Raw genomic sequence first — 15,190 nt, forward strand, 5'->3', positions numbered from 1 at the left:
GTCAATGGGTTGTTGGCCAGTGTAAGTTTCCAATGTTGTTCTGTTCTTTCTATCTCTTGACAACTTCTTAGCATGAAAAGATTAAATCTGAAAGCTAAGAAACTATTTTCAACTGAAATTCTAGGTTTAAATCTAAATATCTCTATTATACTTGATGTATAATAAAATTAATTATTTTTAATGTTATGCATTTGGAACCAGTATTTATATTGTCCCAAAACAATAAAGTCTATTTCAGTGAAACTCTGCATTTGTTTAATAGATCCTCATCTATATTATAGTTTAGAGGGTGCTTCGTTTTTTCTTAGCATAACAATTTCACCAATTTTTGTCCCACCAGGAGTAGTAAACTGAATGCATCTGCATCAAAATAGTAAAACATTGTTTGTGTTTTCTTTAAAACTATGACACATTATTATTTGGTTTTCTCAGTCCTCTACCCCAAATTTTAACAGTTAATTAGCACATCATGTTACTTGTGAAGAAGAAAACATACTTCAGAGTGGCAAGTGCCTTGGTCTCAAGTCAGCAGAAATGTGCACCATAGCTTCTGAAGATCAAAGGTAACAGATTTAAAAAAATGTAAGTGATAGTAGTTTAGGATTTTGTTTCTGTTTTTTTAAATTAATCAAAAGATGCACTTATAAAATATAATTTTAAAAAAGTGTTGTCTAAATTTAGTATTCAATCATATAGCACACCGTCATTATTATTATAACTATTATATTAACTCTTCTGTATTAACATTGGTCAAATAATATAATGCCAGCAAAGTAAACTTTATGTTTTTAAAATCATACAAGTATGTTTGAAGCTATATTCACAATCTCTGACATTTTCAGTTTCCTATTAATATGCGTTAAACAAAGTACATTACAAAGAAATTATAAAATAACTGACATCAAGGTCAAATTTAGTTATTTGGTAATATAAACTTACAGGCACAAAGTGTAGCTCCCTTGTCTTAAAATATACCTATGCCTGCAAGGTTCCTGCCAGTAACTTTCTACAGTTGAGGAAACTGCCCTGATTTGCACTGACATTCAATAGCTTCCCCCAGGCAAATACCTGCAGACAATCATCTGTTGAAGCCTGTCAATAGGCACAGAACAGCCTTAGAACAGCAGCTCTGTAAAAACAGTTATTCCCTTGACTGTTACAGGAAGGACATTAGAGAACACAGAAGAATATTAACTTTTATTATAAAGTTATTTTCATTCCAAAGACTTTTGCAAATTTATCATTGATTTTTAATATAAATTAGAAGACAAGTTAGTCCATATTTGCTAAATTCTAGGTTGGAACTTATACTCATTGGTATATATGATTTGCTCAGTTCTAGTAAACCAAACTCTATTTATTAAGCCCACAGCATTCACTGAGCACTTTGCTTAGTCCAATGGATCTATACAATACAAAATTTTAATACAATACAAACTTTTATATGTAAAGTTTAAGAAGAATGAATTTGGACTCAGAAAAAAACTGCAATAATATACTGTCTCTGGTTTTTAGCTCTATTCTGTTTGTCCAAACTGCGGACCATCCTTATGAATTAGATTCTTTACCTGTAAAGTGAAGTTACACTGTCCAGCTTTTTGAGTGGTTGTCATGATTAAATGTTATAATCTATTTTAAAGTCTCAGCACAGTTGCCCTGTAATCACTAGAGAAGTCACTGAATGAATGCAAACCATTACTACTATTGTACTATCAAAAATCTCTTTAGTATCAACTGTGAAGACAGTTATATAGCTGTTAGTTTTCTTCCTACCAGAGAGGTTCTTAAAATATTTTTTAAAAAATAACCCAGAGAAGTGTATCTTAAGATATCCTTAGGAAAGTTAAAATAAATTATAGGTTTGGTCTGATATTCAGCAAGTATTTAAGAATATGTTCGTGTATGATTCATTTGTATAGACAACATTCTCAGTGTTATTGAAACATTCATGACAAACTATGTTTAAAGGCAGAATTAATTAAATGAGACCAGAAGCTACTCAAATTTAAGTCGCTGAGATTAAGTTTTTCTTTTGAAACCAACCCAATAGTCCCATAGATAGATTTTTGGAAAAAACATAAAAATTGATCCTTGTGTTCTTAAAACTTGAAACTTACATTTGTTTTATCTGAGTTTCTTCCTTAGGAAAGGCTCTTTGGTTCTCTCAAAACAAAAGACTCAAAAGAACTGAAACTCATGAGATCATCAAATCCAGACAATGAGATGCTGGACCCCTCATTCATCACAATGGCTTCCTTGCCCCTCCCTGGCTCCTGTTTCCATGTCTTCTCTGCTGTATAAACTCTGAGTTTTAGTCAGTCACGGAGATGGATTTGAGTCTGAGCTCCCATCTCCTTGGTTGCAGAATCTGACTAAAACCTTCTTCCTTGGCAATACTTGTCATCTCAGCGATTGGTTTCTATGTGGTGAGCAGCAGAACCTAGATCAAACCCCTAGTGTTTCGGTAACACTTTACTGGAGAAAAAAATACTATTAAAAGGAAAAACAAAACTATAATTCTCATTAATTATATAAACCAGAAAAAAAAAAAAAAAAAAAAAGAACTATAACATTGTAGCCACTCAGTGGGTTCTCCTTTGTCCCTGCCTACACAGAGCCAATTTACCAAGGCAATGGAATTGTAATAGGGAAAGAGTTTAATTCATGCAGTACTGGCTGTACAGGACACTGGAGTTTTATTATTACTCAAATCAGTCTCCCTGAAAACTTGGGGATTGAGTTTTTAAGTATAATTTGGTGGGTAGGGGGTTGGAAAGTGCGGATTGCTGATTGGTTGGGTGGAAATGAAATAATAGAGAGTTGAAGCTGTTCTCTTGCATTGTGTGAGTTCCTGGTTGGGGCCCACAAGACCAGGTGAGCCAGTTTGCTGATCTGTGTAATACTGACTGATCCATCAGTACCGGGTCTGCAAAATAGCTCAAGCACTAATCTTAGGTTTTACAATAGTGAATAGGTTTTACATTAGTAAATAGGTTTTACAATAGCGAATTGGGGAGGTTAAGAGCCTTTCAGCCTCCAGCTGCATAACTCCTAAACTATGTTTTCTAATTGTGTGGCAAATTTGTTACCCTTGTAAAAGCAGTCTGATCCCCAGGCAAGAAAGGGGTTTGTTTTAGGGGAGGGCTGTTATCATCTTTGTTTCAAAGCTAAACTACAAACTAAGTTCCTCCCAGAATTTCTTTAGCAGACTCCCAGAAATGAACAAGGACTGTTTGGGGGTTAGAAGCAAGATGGACTTGGTTAGGTCAGATTCTTTTCACTGCAATAATTTTTTCAGTTATAATTTTGGCAAATGTGGTTTCAACATAGGAATTACAATTATTAAGGGTCATGAAGTTGGCAGAATGTTGACACCAAAAACCAGTTTACATCACTGGTGAAGAACTAAAAGGCAAAAGTGTTACTCATTGGCTAAATAAGTTATTACCCCTGTATGGCTACTAGAAAGAGACTCAAAAATATTGTATGTTAGAAATTAACTGAAATACTAGATTAGGACCAGTAAAATTCATAAAAACAAAAAGGACACTACATGATGTTTATATGTTAATTTCTTTAAATTTAGTTTTAAGTGTTATTTCCTCCCAAATGTAAAACCTACACATATGCAATTTTTTTCAGTTAGAATTATATTAAATAACAATTATTTATTGGAAATGTACAAAATAATTACTTTAACATGCATAAAAATTGCTTTTTAAATACCCCTTGTATACAATGAAAGTAATGAGCCTAATCTACTGCAACATTAGAAAATTCCTACCTGTCAAAAGATTTCCATTAAGAAAGAAGAGTTTCACGATAATTTAACCAACTTTGAGGAGACATAATTTACAAAACCATGCTTATTAGTTGCATGATTAAAATGTAATATTTTATAATATAATAGAAAACAATTATTTGTGAGATTTTAGAAAATAAATAATGAATAATTAATATTTATTTTATTCTTAGAACTAAGTGGAAATAAGACACATAGAAGACCAACAAAAGGGATCAAGATGTCAGATTTGGTAAGTCGTTGATAAAGAGATTTAGAAGTGTGACTTTAATAGTGGCTCCAATAGTGGTTTGAAAGCAGAATCAAGGATTAATCAAAGTGACTTCATCATCTCCGTATCAGAGATCATTTATGATACTGTCCAAAGGGATTTAATAATTGCTGTGAATCAATGATGATGGAGTGTTTCCTGTTCTCCTTTCTGAATGGAAGTGTTCACAGAAATTATTCTATTCTTATTTCAGTGCTGAATGCTTGCTCTATGGAGGCAGGCAGACAATTTGATGGAGCTACACCTAACTTGATGTAGAGACCACAGTGTGTCACCAGAGATCTGGCCTCCTGAGCTGGATGCAGGTGTAGGAACCCAGTTTTCAGATTCCTTCCTGGGCTGGGGTCGCCGCGAGAGACCACTCGACACGGAAGTCACAGCGGAGAGATTTATTGCTAGCGCGCTAGGGTCCTATGTCCAAAGTTGGCCACAGGACCCCGAATGCTTGTTACAGACAGTTTATAAAGGAAAAAACCACAAAATTTTACAAAGCTTGAGGCGCAAGATGATTGGAGCAGGTTATGGCCTGAGCGAGATGTCTTACTTTAATTGGTTGGTTTGAACCTGGTTTGAACCCGCGCGGGGTATTTCCCGGACTTGTTCTTCTGTTTGAGTTCCAGGAATATGGGTGGGTGTTTTAGATAGCCACACGGACATCAGGCGGGTGCTTTAGATGGCCACCTGGTCGTTGGGTGGGTGCTTTTAGATAACCACCTGGTGTGGCTTTTCTAAGCTTCTAAGTTTCTAAGTCTCTAAGTTTCTAAGCTTCTAAGTCTATAAATTTCTAAGTCTCTAAGTTTCTAAGCTTCTAAGTTTAAAGGTTTTTAAGTTTCTAAATCTATTTTCACAGGAACTGAGAGAACTTGGAGTTGTCTCCCATGGGGAGTGGGTAAGTATTTTCTGTCATGGTAATAATGTGATCAAGATATTTTTAATACCAGAATTGTGCCTAGTTTTGGACAGTGGACCATGGGTGGAGGAGGCAAGTGTCACTTCTGGGCAGGAACAATAAAAGCATCCTGCACAATGTTTCATACTGTCTCTTCCTGAGACAATCCTGGAACTCACATGTTCAGATTGTAAAGGCACAAGATAGATACAGACAAGATTCTTGAATTTCCATATATAAGGAACTGTCCTAGCGAGGTTACTAACTTGCTGCAGGGTTTTCTTGAATGGAGGATGAATCTCTATTATGGTAACACCCTAAAATTTGGGGAATTATTTTTTGGTTTTGTAGCTATATTTATTTATCTAATATATCTATATATCTCCTATATAAAACAATATATTAGCTTTATATATATGTAATATATATATACGTGTATTTACATATATATTATATATGTATATATATTTAGATGATATTTTAAAATATTTTAGTAAAACATGTTTTTTTGCCCAAATGATTCATTAATTTTAAGCATAAAATAAATAAATATGCTTCTATAATTAGTTGGCCATGTAATTTATCATCCAAACAATGACATTTTTGAATGTGAAATAGGACACAATTAATAATTATGTTGGAACAACGAACGTAAACTGGGACTCTTCTGGGCAAACTAGGACATCTGGTCACCCCACCTAGAAGTTTTTAATTTCAAAGCTCTGGAAATTCTTGCCATTTCCCTCTCACTTTCTCCTCATGAAATATAAAACCAAATGAAACATGTTCCTTCCTCACTTTAAAATACATTCGATGAAAATATGGCATCCATTTCACTATTGGAGCTTAGCTTATTCATTGCTAAACCAGGTAGCTCATCATTTGTTCAAACATCCTAAGAGTAAGCAGGTCATAGTGGAAGAACTGTCACTAGTAACATGAAATGGAGGTGGGTGAGCAAGAGTGTGTGACGATTTCCACAAAGTAAAAAAAAGTAATGAATAGTAACTTGACACACCCAAGATACTTTACATGCAAAGAGCCGGTCATATCTGAATACATAGTTCCTAAAGCTGAATTATTGTTAACCTTGAGAGAGATTTCATGGTGCATGTTTTATTGTTCTCATTTTATTTCTAATTTCAAACTCAGATCTTCTGCCAAGCAACTTTTCTTTCTCCTTCAATAATTACCTGAAATCCAAACTTCTATATGAAGTTGTCCATGATTAAGTCATTTAAAGAAATTAAACAGTCTTGAGCAATAATCAGTCAAGTAGTTATCCATTTTAGATGAATCATCTGAATAATAAATGTTTAAAAAATCCTCTTCAATAGCAGTTTTAGCCTGATATTTTTCTATAATTGACTTAATCCCTCAGCACAATTACTAAATGTCCACACACTTCTTTTACAGTTTTACTACCCAAATCAGTTGCTCTTCCTCATCAGCTTTGCAAATTAATATTATGTTAAATGCACCAGAGTACCTTATTTGAAAATAATGCTAAAGTAAATTTTTATGAATGACTAATAAATGTACTTTAAATGACATTTAGTAAGTTTAAGATTTCTTATAGTAGGGTAAGCTTGTATTTCTTAGTAAATTGCATTCTTTCCATGATATTGAAATTTATTAAGATCAACAGCAGCAGCATTAATAATGATAATAATAACTACCCATTGATTTCACCCCAAATATGGGGTAGATGCTAGGTATTTTATGTACATTATTTCATATTCAACTCTTAAAATAAGACTGTAAGCTACTTTTATCCCTATTTTAAACTTCAGACCTTATGAACAAATCCAGCATCTCATGGATGATTATGTTTTTATGTATTTGCTTTCACAATTTCTAACTTATTGAAACAATAAACTCTATGAAGGCAGAGGAGATGTCTATGTCTGTTCTACCTGCTTTGCCCTGTCCCTATCACATTCAAGGACAATGAAGGTATCACACTTCAGAAAACTATGAAAAAATAAAAATATATATAAAGGAACAGAGCTAACTCCAAAAATAGTTGTGTTTGTGTTAAGTTGGCAATAATTATTGTGTACTTCAGTTCTTTATCAATTTCTTGCCCATATTTCCTCATCTACAAAAGCATGGAATTATTACTCAAATTTTCCTTTCATTCCTATATGAAAAAATTACATGTAAAATATAACATAAATTTAGAAATGAAGATAACAGTTTTATGACAGATGCAAAAACTGATTACCAGCCATTAATTAACACTCTAATTTCCTGCTAACAGATTTCCAATTTTGTTCTAAAACATTGTAACCCATTGCAGAGGATGTCTTCACTGAATGTAAGCCAGTCTTGGCAAATGGGTTTCCTTTGCCAGATCTCTCCTTTCCCAGTCTCTCCTGTCACTGAGGGAGGTTCTGGGATATGTCTCTGGTCAGTTATGGGTTTTGTCATTTGAGAAACATGCTTGATGCAATAGTAGCCTCCACATATACAAGAAGGCATGCTATACCAGAGGCTATGGAACAGAAAGGCTCACAGACCAAATTAAAGTGCCCCAATCATAGAGATTATAAAAATCAGAGTAAAATACTTTGAGAAGAAAGGGGAAATAGTTGGGATAAGCTAACACAGAATAGGATGTAAGCAAGATGGAAGGACTATATTACCTGAATCTTGAGTGCATGGAGTGTTCATACATCTTGCCTTTTTCTCTGCCACATCAGCTTTTCTTGTTGATTATGTAGTTATGATGACCAGAGCTGAGATTTTTAGCAACTGTGCCAATAGACAGAAGGTGTTCTGGGCCAGGAATATTTGATCCAATGCAGAGACACAGGGACACAGACCAAAGTATAAGTTTGACAAACATCTTGATAAACAGCTATGGGATGTGTTTGTGTTTCTTTGGCAGAGAAAACACGGGACCAGAATGTGTGTTATCTATGTGGGACCAAATAAGACCCCGTGAATATTAAGTGCCCAAATATTTTGAGACTCATATATTGAAGCATGTGTATATTTGGTATATCATAAATATTTATTACACAGGTGCCTCATAAAGATTAAAATATCTCTTGGTCCTTTCATCCCTGTATATCTGTGTTTGACACACACCTATCCCACTTATTAACTACTTATCTTATAAGTAACACATACTATAAATTCTGCCAAAATCTAACAAACTCTTTGCTTACTGGTTACTTATCTATAATGAAACAACTTTAAATAGTTTTGCCTATGTTTTAAAACTACAAACTTAATTCATCGAAGAGAATTGGATATGCTCAAAAGGAAATGTGCATTTCAAATATAAAGAAAAAATGTTTGAAGGCACATGGAGAATTTACTTTTTTTTTTAACTTATAGAAACCAGACCTCCTGTTTTCTGCCTGCTCACTTCCTTCCAGTTAGGAATGTTGGTATAAAAACATGATTGTGGAGCTTTAAGATCCATCCTGCTTCTATGATGATAAAAAGTAAATAAGAACAAATTGCTGCAAGTTGTAAAAAAAAAAAAAAAAAAAAAGTGTCTTTGATGACATTTTTGAGGCACTGACTAAAACGTAGAATTGTTTACTTTAGATATTTTGTGACATAAGCAAAACTGCCCTAATTATCCATATCACTATTAGATTTTCTTTTGTTTTCACTGAAATGTACCTAAATGATTTTAAGACCTATCACCAACTCTCAACATTCTATATCAGGGGAAGATATAACTCACAGAGTATTTTGAGCTAAAATCGAAAGGTGTGGGAACGATACTTTAAGACATGTCATATCAATTAATTAGCATACATAAGTTTTCAGAAAGTTCTAGCTTATTCTGTCCAAAACAAGAATCAAACACCCTCAGAGGAAATTAAGAAACTGTCTGTTCTTATGTTTAATATATAGGTATGTCTGTTTGTGTATATGTATGCTCATGGCAATCTAAAACTATTCCTATTATTATTTTTGTCATATAATATGCATGATATGGTTGCATATTATATTATTTTTAATCATATTATATTTTACTATATCATAATTTTTGTCTCCAACAAACAGATGATGTAAACTTTGTGCTGTATTACTTGGAGATATATTTTATATGTATACACATATAATATACACACACACATACATACATACAGTAACAATATCCAAATTACTTATTTAATTTCATGTATGTCAATATCTATATTGATACCTGTAATTATATAAATTATATATAATGTGCATGTATATTTAAAGAACATTATAAGTATGTGTATAGTTGTATGTGTTTTGATACACACTTATTATTTGATATAAAAATACATATATGTTGATTTATATCCTATGGCAAGCTAAGACTGTAAGAATTTATTAATTTATTTTATATACATGATTGTGTAATAATAAAATAAATGAACAGTTTACCCTAAGGAAATATGTCTTTTTTTCCATTCTCCTATAACCCAACAGAGTAGTTGATTTAGCAGATACTCAAGGTAAGGGCATTAATAATTGTTATTTTTGGATCATCAATTAAATTTTAAAGTTAATGTAAGCATAATTACTAAAAAAAGGTAACAAATAATTTGGATAAAAAATAAACCTATAAAATTAAATTCAAAAACAATTATGAAAAAGCAATGTCAATTACCTGTAAATTGTATTAAGTATTTAGTATTTGTTATTTGTTACAAATAATACTGTGTGATACCTAAAAGGGACTTTTGAAACAGTCACAGAGATTCCATAAATAACTGTCTATAACAGAATAATGTCACCTTTGGTAAAAGTCAAAGTGGCCTTCCAAATTTTCAAATGTTCTTTCTAAAAATTAAACCAAGAATACAGTAGCATAGAATTATAGATATAGCCACATTTAATCTAGAACAGTTTAGTGGTAACATACATAGTTGATTGGGATTTTAAAACTTTGTGTTACAAGTATATACATTAATAAATTGAAGTGGAAATTAAATAAAGGATAGTAAATTATAGGAGAAAATGTGCTCTGAGGAATGCATTAGTCAATAGTTAAATCACAGATTAGGAATATGAAGTTTTATGATCCAATCATGGCACCAGTTAAACATGGATCTGTATGTAGAGTTTCTTGTGTTTGGTTTCCTAGCAACACTCCTTTCTCTTCTTTATGTAACTGATGTTGCTTTTTAAGAGACACTTATCAGTCCATGGCAGGGCACCTGACCAGTGTAAGACCTGTAGCAATCCATCCCACACTAGGGGAGAGAGTAAAGAGAAGCAATTAAAACAGCTCTGGAGGCAAATTCTCCAGATTTATATCCTGCTTTTGACACTTATTAGCAGTGTAATTTTGGGCAAGTAGGTTAACGTCTTTGAACCTCAATTTTGTTGTGTGGAAAGTGTAAGTGAGCTAATAAATAATAGGTATAGAAAAATATCCTTTTAAATACGGGTTCAGTACATATAACTCTCTGTATAATGATAAACCTCCATAAAATCATTAACTTATTTAACTATCTCCCCAAAGCCAGACTAATTTAAATGATAAAAAGTATAAATACAAATTATTTCAGCTTCTGAGAAGGTGGATAAAACATAATTTTCCTTATTTCTCTTACTAAGTAAAACTAAAACCCAGGACATTATATATAAAACAAATAAAAGCAGACTCTGAAACATAGAGAAGATGGCAGACCAGTGAGGGACATTGGTGTCAGAGAAATATAACAATGGTGAATTTCATTCTTTTCTTTTTACCTCATATAGTCCAGACTGGACAATGAACAAGAGGGCAACACAGGATACCAACTGAAGCAAGCATGCAAATAAACAAAAACCGCATTCTATTCAAATTCTGTTCTCTTGTGGAAATAAGCAGCTTGAAAAGACAGAAGACTTTCAAACAAGAAGTCCTGTGTTGCCACCAATGACACAGACAAAAATCTGTGACCTTATTCTCATTCACAAAAGCCTAACGGAAAATTTATAATTCCAACCATGATAGGCTGTAAGGAGGTACCCCAACATGTCTAGGGTAGTATCAAAGAATGCTGAGTAGAGAATTAAGAAATATTCATCCAATCCAGATGGTAATATGCTCCCTCCACATTTCACAAGGTATGATGGAGACTGCATGCGAAAGCCGGACCTATCAATAAGGAGGCATCCCTTTCCATATGCGCTGATGTGATGTCAGGAGAGGCCAATTATACAAGTAGGACTTTCAACATCATTCAGCATTAACTAGGCCATATTCCTCCCATGGTGTCACTGATGGCCACATGGAGAGCATTAATGGGATCCTCTTATCCCAAACAACCCAGGCGGTATTAGGAGAAGCTTAATGCAGGCAGGACTCTCACCCCACTCAGAAGTAATTAGATACTTATCCCAACTGTCAACAGAGGCCGAATGATGAACCTGAAATTCTACCCCTACTTCACAATAATGAGGTGGTGCCATATGAAGTTGGTTAAGACAAAGTGTTTAAGTAAGATCAAGAGTCTCATAATATACAACAATGTAAATGGATTTAACCCAATGAATTCTACTCTTAAAATCAAAACACACATATATAATATGTGTGTATACATATAATTTACCATTTTAACCATTTATATGGTGTGTATATGTATATACATGGTTTTATATATACATACATATATACACATATATACATATGTATACACATACACATATATATATACCTTCAATTATAAAAAGCAGATGATCAAAATAATATATGAAGCAAAAACTCAAAATGTTAAGATGTTTATTCTCAGTGGTAAGTGCTGTTTTATTCTTTTACTCTCTATGTCTTCCTGTATAGTAATGAATATATTTATAAACTTTTTAAGTCTTATAATATGAACAAAATGTTCAGGTTTCAATTAAAGACCACTCATCATAGAAAGAATATGAAAGAAAATGGATGGAAAAATGTATGACAGTCATGTGAGAATTATCTGACAAAGATTTTAAAGTAAACATCATAAAAATGTTTCAACAAGAAATTATGAATAGGCTTAAAATCAATGAAAAAATTAGGAGCCTCAACAAAGAAGATATAAAGAAATATCAAATGTAAGTTTTAGGACTGAAAATACTATAACTGAAATGCAGAGCTTGACGGCGGAGATTAACAGAAGATAAGTGGGCTGAGAAGACACAGCCAGCAAACTTGAAGCTGGAAAAATATAAATTACTCAATCTGAGCAGAAGTAAGTAAAAGAGAAAAGAAAGGACAGAGCCTCAGGGATCTGTGGGACTAAACCAAAAGATCTGACATCCATACCACCATTGTCCATAACAAAGAGAAGAAGAGCAGACAGAAGACATCCTTGAGATATAATGGCAGAAACACCCCAATTATTTTGACAAAAGGCACACATTTACAGATTGAAGAATTTGAGCAAATCTCATACAAAATAAATACAAAGAAATACACACCAATACATGATAGTCAGAGTTTAGAAACTTAATATTTTTGGAATCTATGAGTAAGAAACAGCACTTATATAGAGGAAAAATAATTTGAGTGACAGGGGATTTCTTACCAGAAATCGCCGAGCTCAAAAGGAAACAGAACATTTTCCAACTACCACAAGAAAGGAACGAGAATTCTATACACACCAAAAATATTTATTAATAAAGAAAAATCAAAACCAAACATTCTCAGATGAAGGAAAACAAGGGAAATTTATAAACAGCAGAGTAACCCTAAAATAATGCCTAAATGATGTTATCCCACTAGACAGGTTGTGAAAAAAAGAATACTGGAACTACAGGAAAGAGATAAAAACACAGAAAGTAATAATATGAATAAATGCAGTAGAATTGTTTTCCATTTTAGAGTAATCTAGATGTTTAACATGTGCAACAAATTATACTGAGATGATTTTAAATTTAAGTAGAGGAAATATTTAAGGGATTTATATTGTAAAAGGCATATAAAGAGGAGTAAGGTCTTTCATCACAGTTGCAGTTGAGACACCAGGACTTTGAAGTGCTGTCATGGCATCTTGGGCAGTTAACTATTTTTCTTGTTACTGTTATTGTTGTTACTATTTCTGGATAAACTGTGACCTGAAAACATAAGCCTGACCGCTGACCACGGAGCACTAGATAATCTTAGCAGCTAGTCCTACAACAATAGGTGATTCGAACAGCTGTTTCCTACACCTAGCCACAAAATCATGCATGTCTGAAAGCCTTCCATCATTAAAGAGAGATTGCCTACATGGAAACAGATCTAAACTGATCCTACACGTGTTTACACACAGATTTAGAGTGTTTGTTTTCACCAGGCTGATACTTTCATTAAATAACTTACTATGAGTTAACCAAGGATGAAAAAAATTGATCCTGATATACAGATGGCTATTTATTGTATGCCAATATTGACTGAAATGGACATCTGTGCCACCATGTTTCTTTTTTCTTTTTTCTTTTTTTTTTTTTTTTTTTTTAAGAGCTAGTTTCTCTTCTGTTGCCCAGGCTGGAGTGCAATGGAGTGATGGTGGCTCGTGGGAACTTCTGCCTCCTGGGTTGAAGCGATTCTCCTGCCTCAGCCTCCTGAGTAGCTGGGATTATAGGCTCCCGCCACCAGACCCGGTTAATTTGGTAGTTTAAGTGGAGACGGAGTTTCACCATGTTGGTCAGGCTGGTCTCGAACTCCTGATCTCAGGTGATCCACCCACCTCACCCTCCCAAAGTGCTGGGATTACAGGTGTGAACCACTGTGCCTGGCCTACCATGTTTCTTAAAACAAGTTTTCAGATCAGTAATGTAGCCAGAAAAGCAAACAAATAGACAAAAACTCCCAGTTGATAGATTTATATTACCCATTTATCTTCAAGGAGGAATGGCCTATAGTGAGAATATATATAAAATCTGGGGAAAAGGCCAATGAGTTGAATGATTAGAGGCTTCAAAGAGGTTTTGTAGAAATTCCGATTTTTGTTTTTGTTTTTGTTTTTTTGGTAGGGATGGGGTTTCACCATGTGGCCCAGGCTAGTCTCGAACTCCTAGACTCTCGAACTACCTCGGCCTCCCAAAGTGCTGAGATAACAAACTATATTCAGGGTATACAGGACATCTTCACAGCATTTCCAAAGTTTTTATAGGCTCACCTGTAATCTCAGCACTTCGGGAGGCCAAGGAAGGCAGATCACTCGAGCCTAATTACCTAGAAATATGAGCACTAAATGTATGCTTACCAGATAATATCACTGGAAAACTCATTTTCAAAGTCAGGCAGGAAGAAGAGTTTTTTGAGTGTGGATTTTAGTTATTTTACAGCAGGCTGTCCAGAGCTTGCTCAATGGCATCATGAATAGAGTGGTGGCTATAGCATCAATTTTAAAGACAGTAATGGCTAGCCCTTTGCAGTCAATTTATTGAAGCTGACATGCATTGCTGAATGTCCAGTTTACCAACGGGAATTAACCTAACCTGAGAAGATCAGCCAGCTTTGTTGTAGCAAGTTGTTACTTTGAACACTTCTGTCATAGTTGGGGTAGTAAATTGTTTTTTTCTAGAGTAGACATGCATTACATGTTTAATTTGCTTTCCCTGCCTATACATCCTGTGAAAACACCAATATCCCTTATTAAGTAAACAATTACATACAAAAGCATTTCCCACACAAAATTTCTTCTGTCCAAGTAGCTTTATTTCAGAATTTAAAATAAATTAAAATGCAAAAAAAAAAAAATCCTACCTTTAAGTTATTCTCTGTTTATTTCATTCTCTCAATCAAGCCGGAAACACAATAAGCTGGGAAGAGCTTTGGATATCAAGCCTGCAAGATCAACACCACTTGATATAAGAGTTTTTAAAGGGCAATATTTGATAGCAAGCAAACCCAGGGTTGTCACAATGACCCACTCCCAAATCGTTTGCATTCTGTTCTCCTGAGTCACAGCTCTGTTGCTCTAAGACATTTTAGTATTGAAAGAAATGTCTTCCACCAGAAATACCAAAACATAATTTCATAGTTTCATTGAATGGCAAGCTTAAGCTGACACGTGGATAATTCAAACATTTCATAGAGTTAAAGTAGATATATTTTTTAAGGGCATAAGTGTTAGCTAAAGTAACTGTCAAGAGTAATAACGATACTTCTTCTATTCTTTGGGGTTTTTCATTACTTCCTTTGAATCAGTGAGGTTCCTAATCATCTTTCCACTGAATCGACTTTGGCTAAAGTTAGTATAACTCAGTTTCTGTTGGTTGCCATTAAAAATTTTTAACATACAGAGAGGAAGTATGCACAGGCTACTTC

This window comes from Chlorocebus sabaeus, chromosome 3, assembly GCF_047675955.1.
Source record: "Chlorocebus sabaeus isolate Y175 chromosome 3, mChlSab1.0.hap1, whole genome shotgun sequence".
In the NCBI taxonomy this organism is placed as follows: Eukaryota; Metazoa; Chordata; class Mammalia; order Primates; family Cercopithecidae; genus Chlorocebus; species Chlorocebus sabaeus.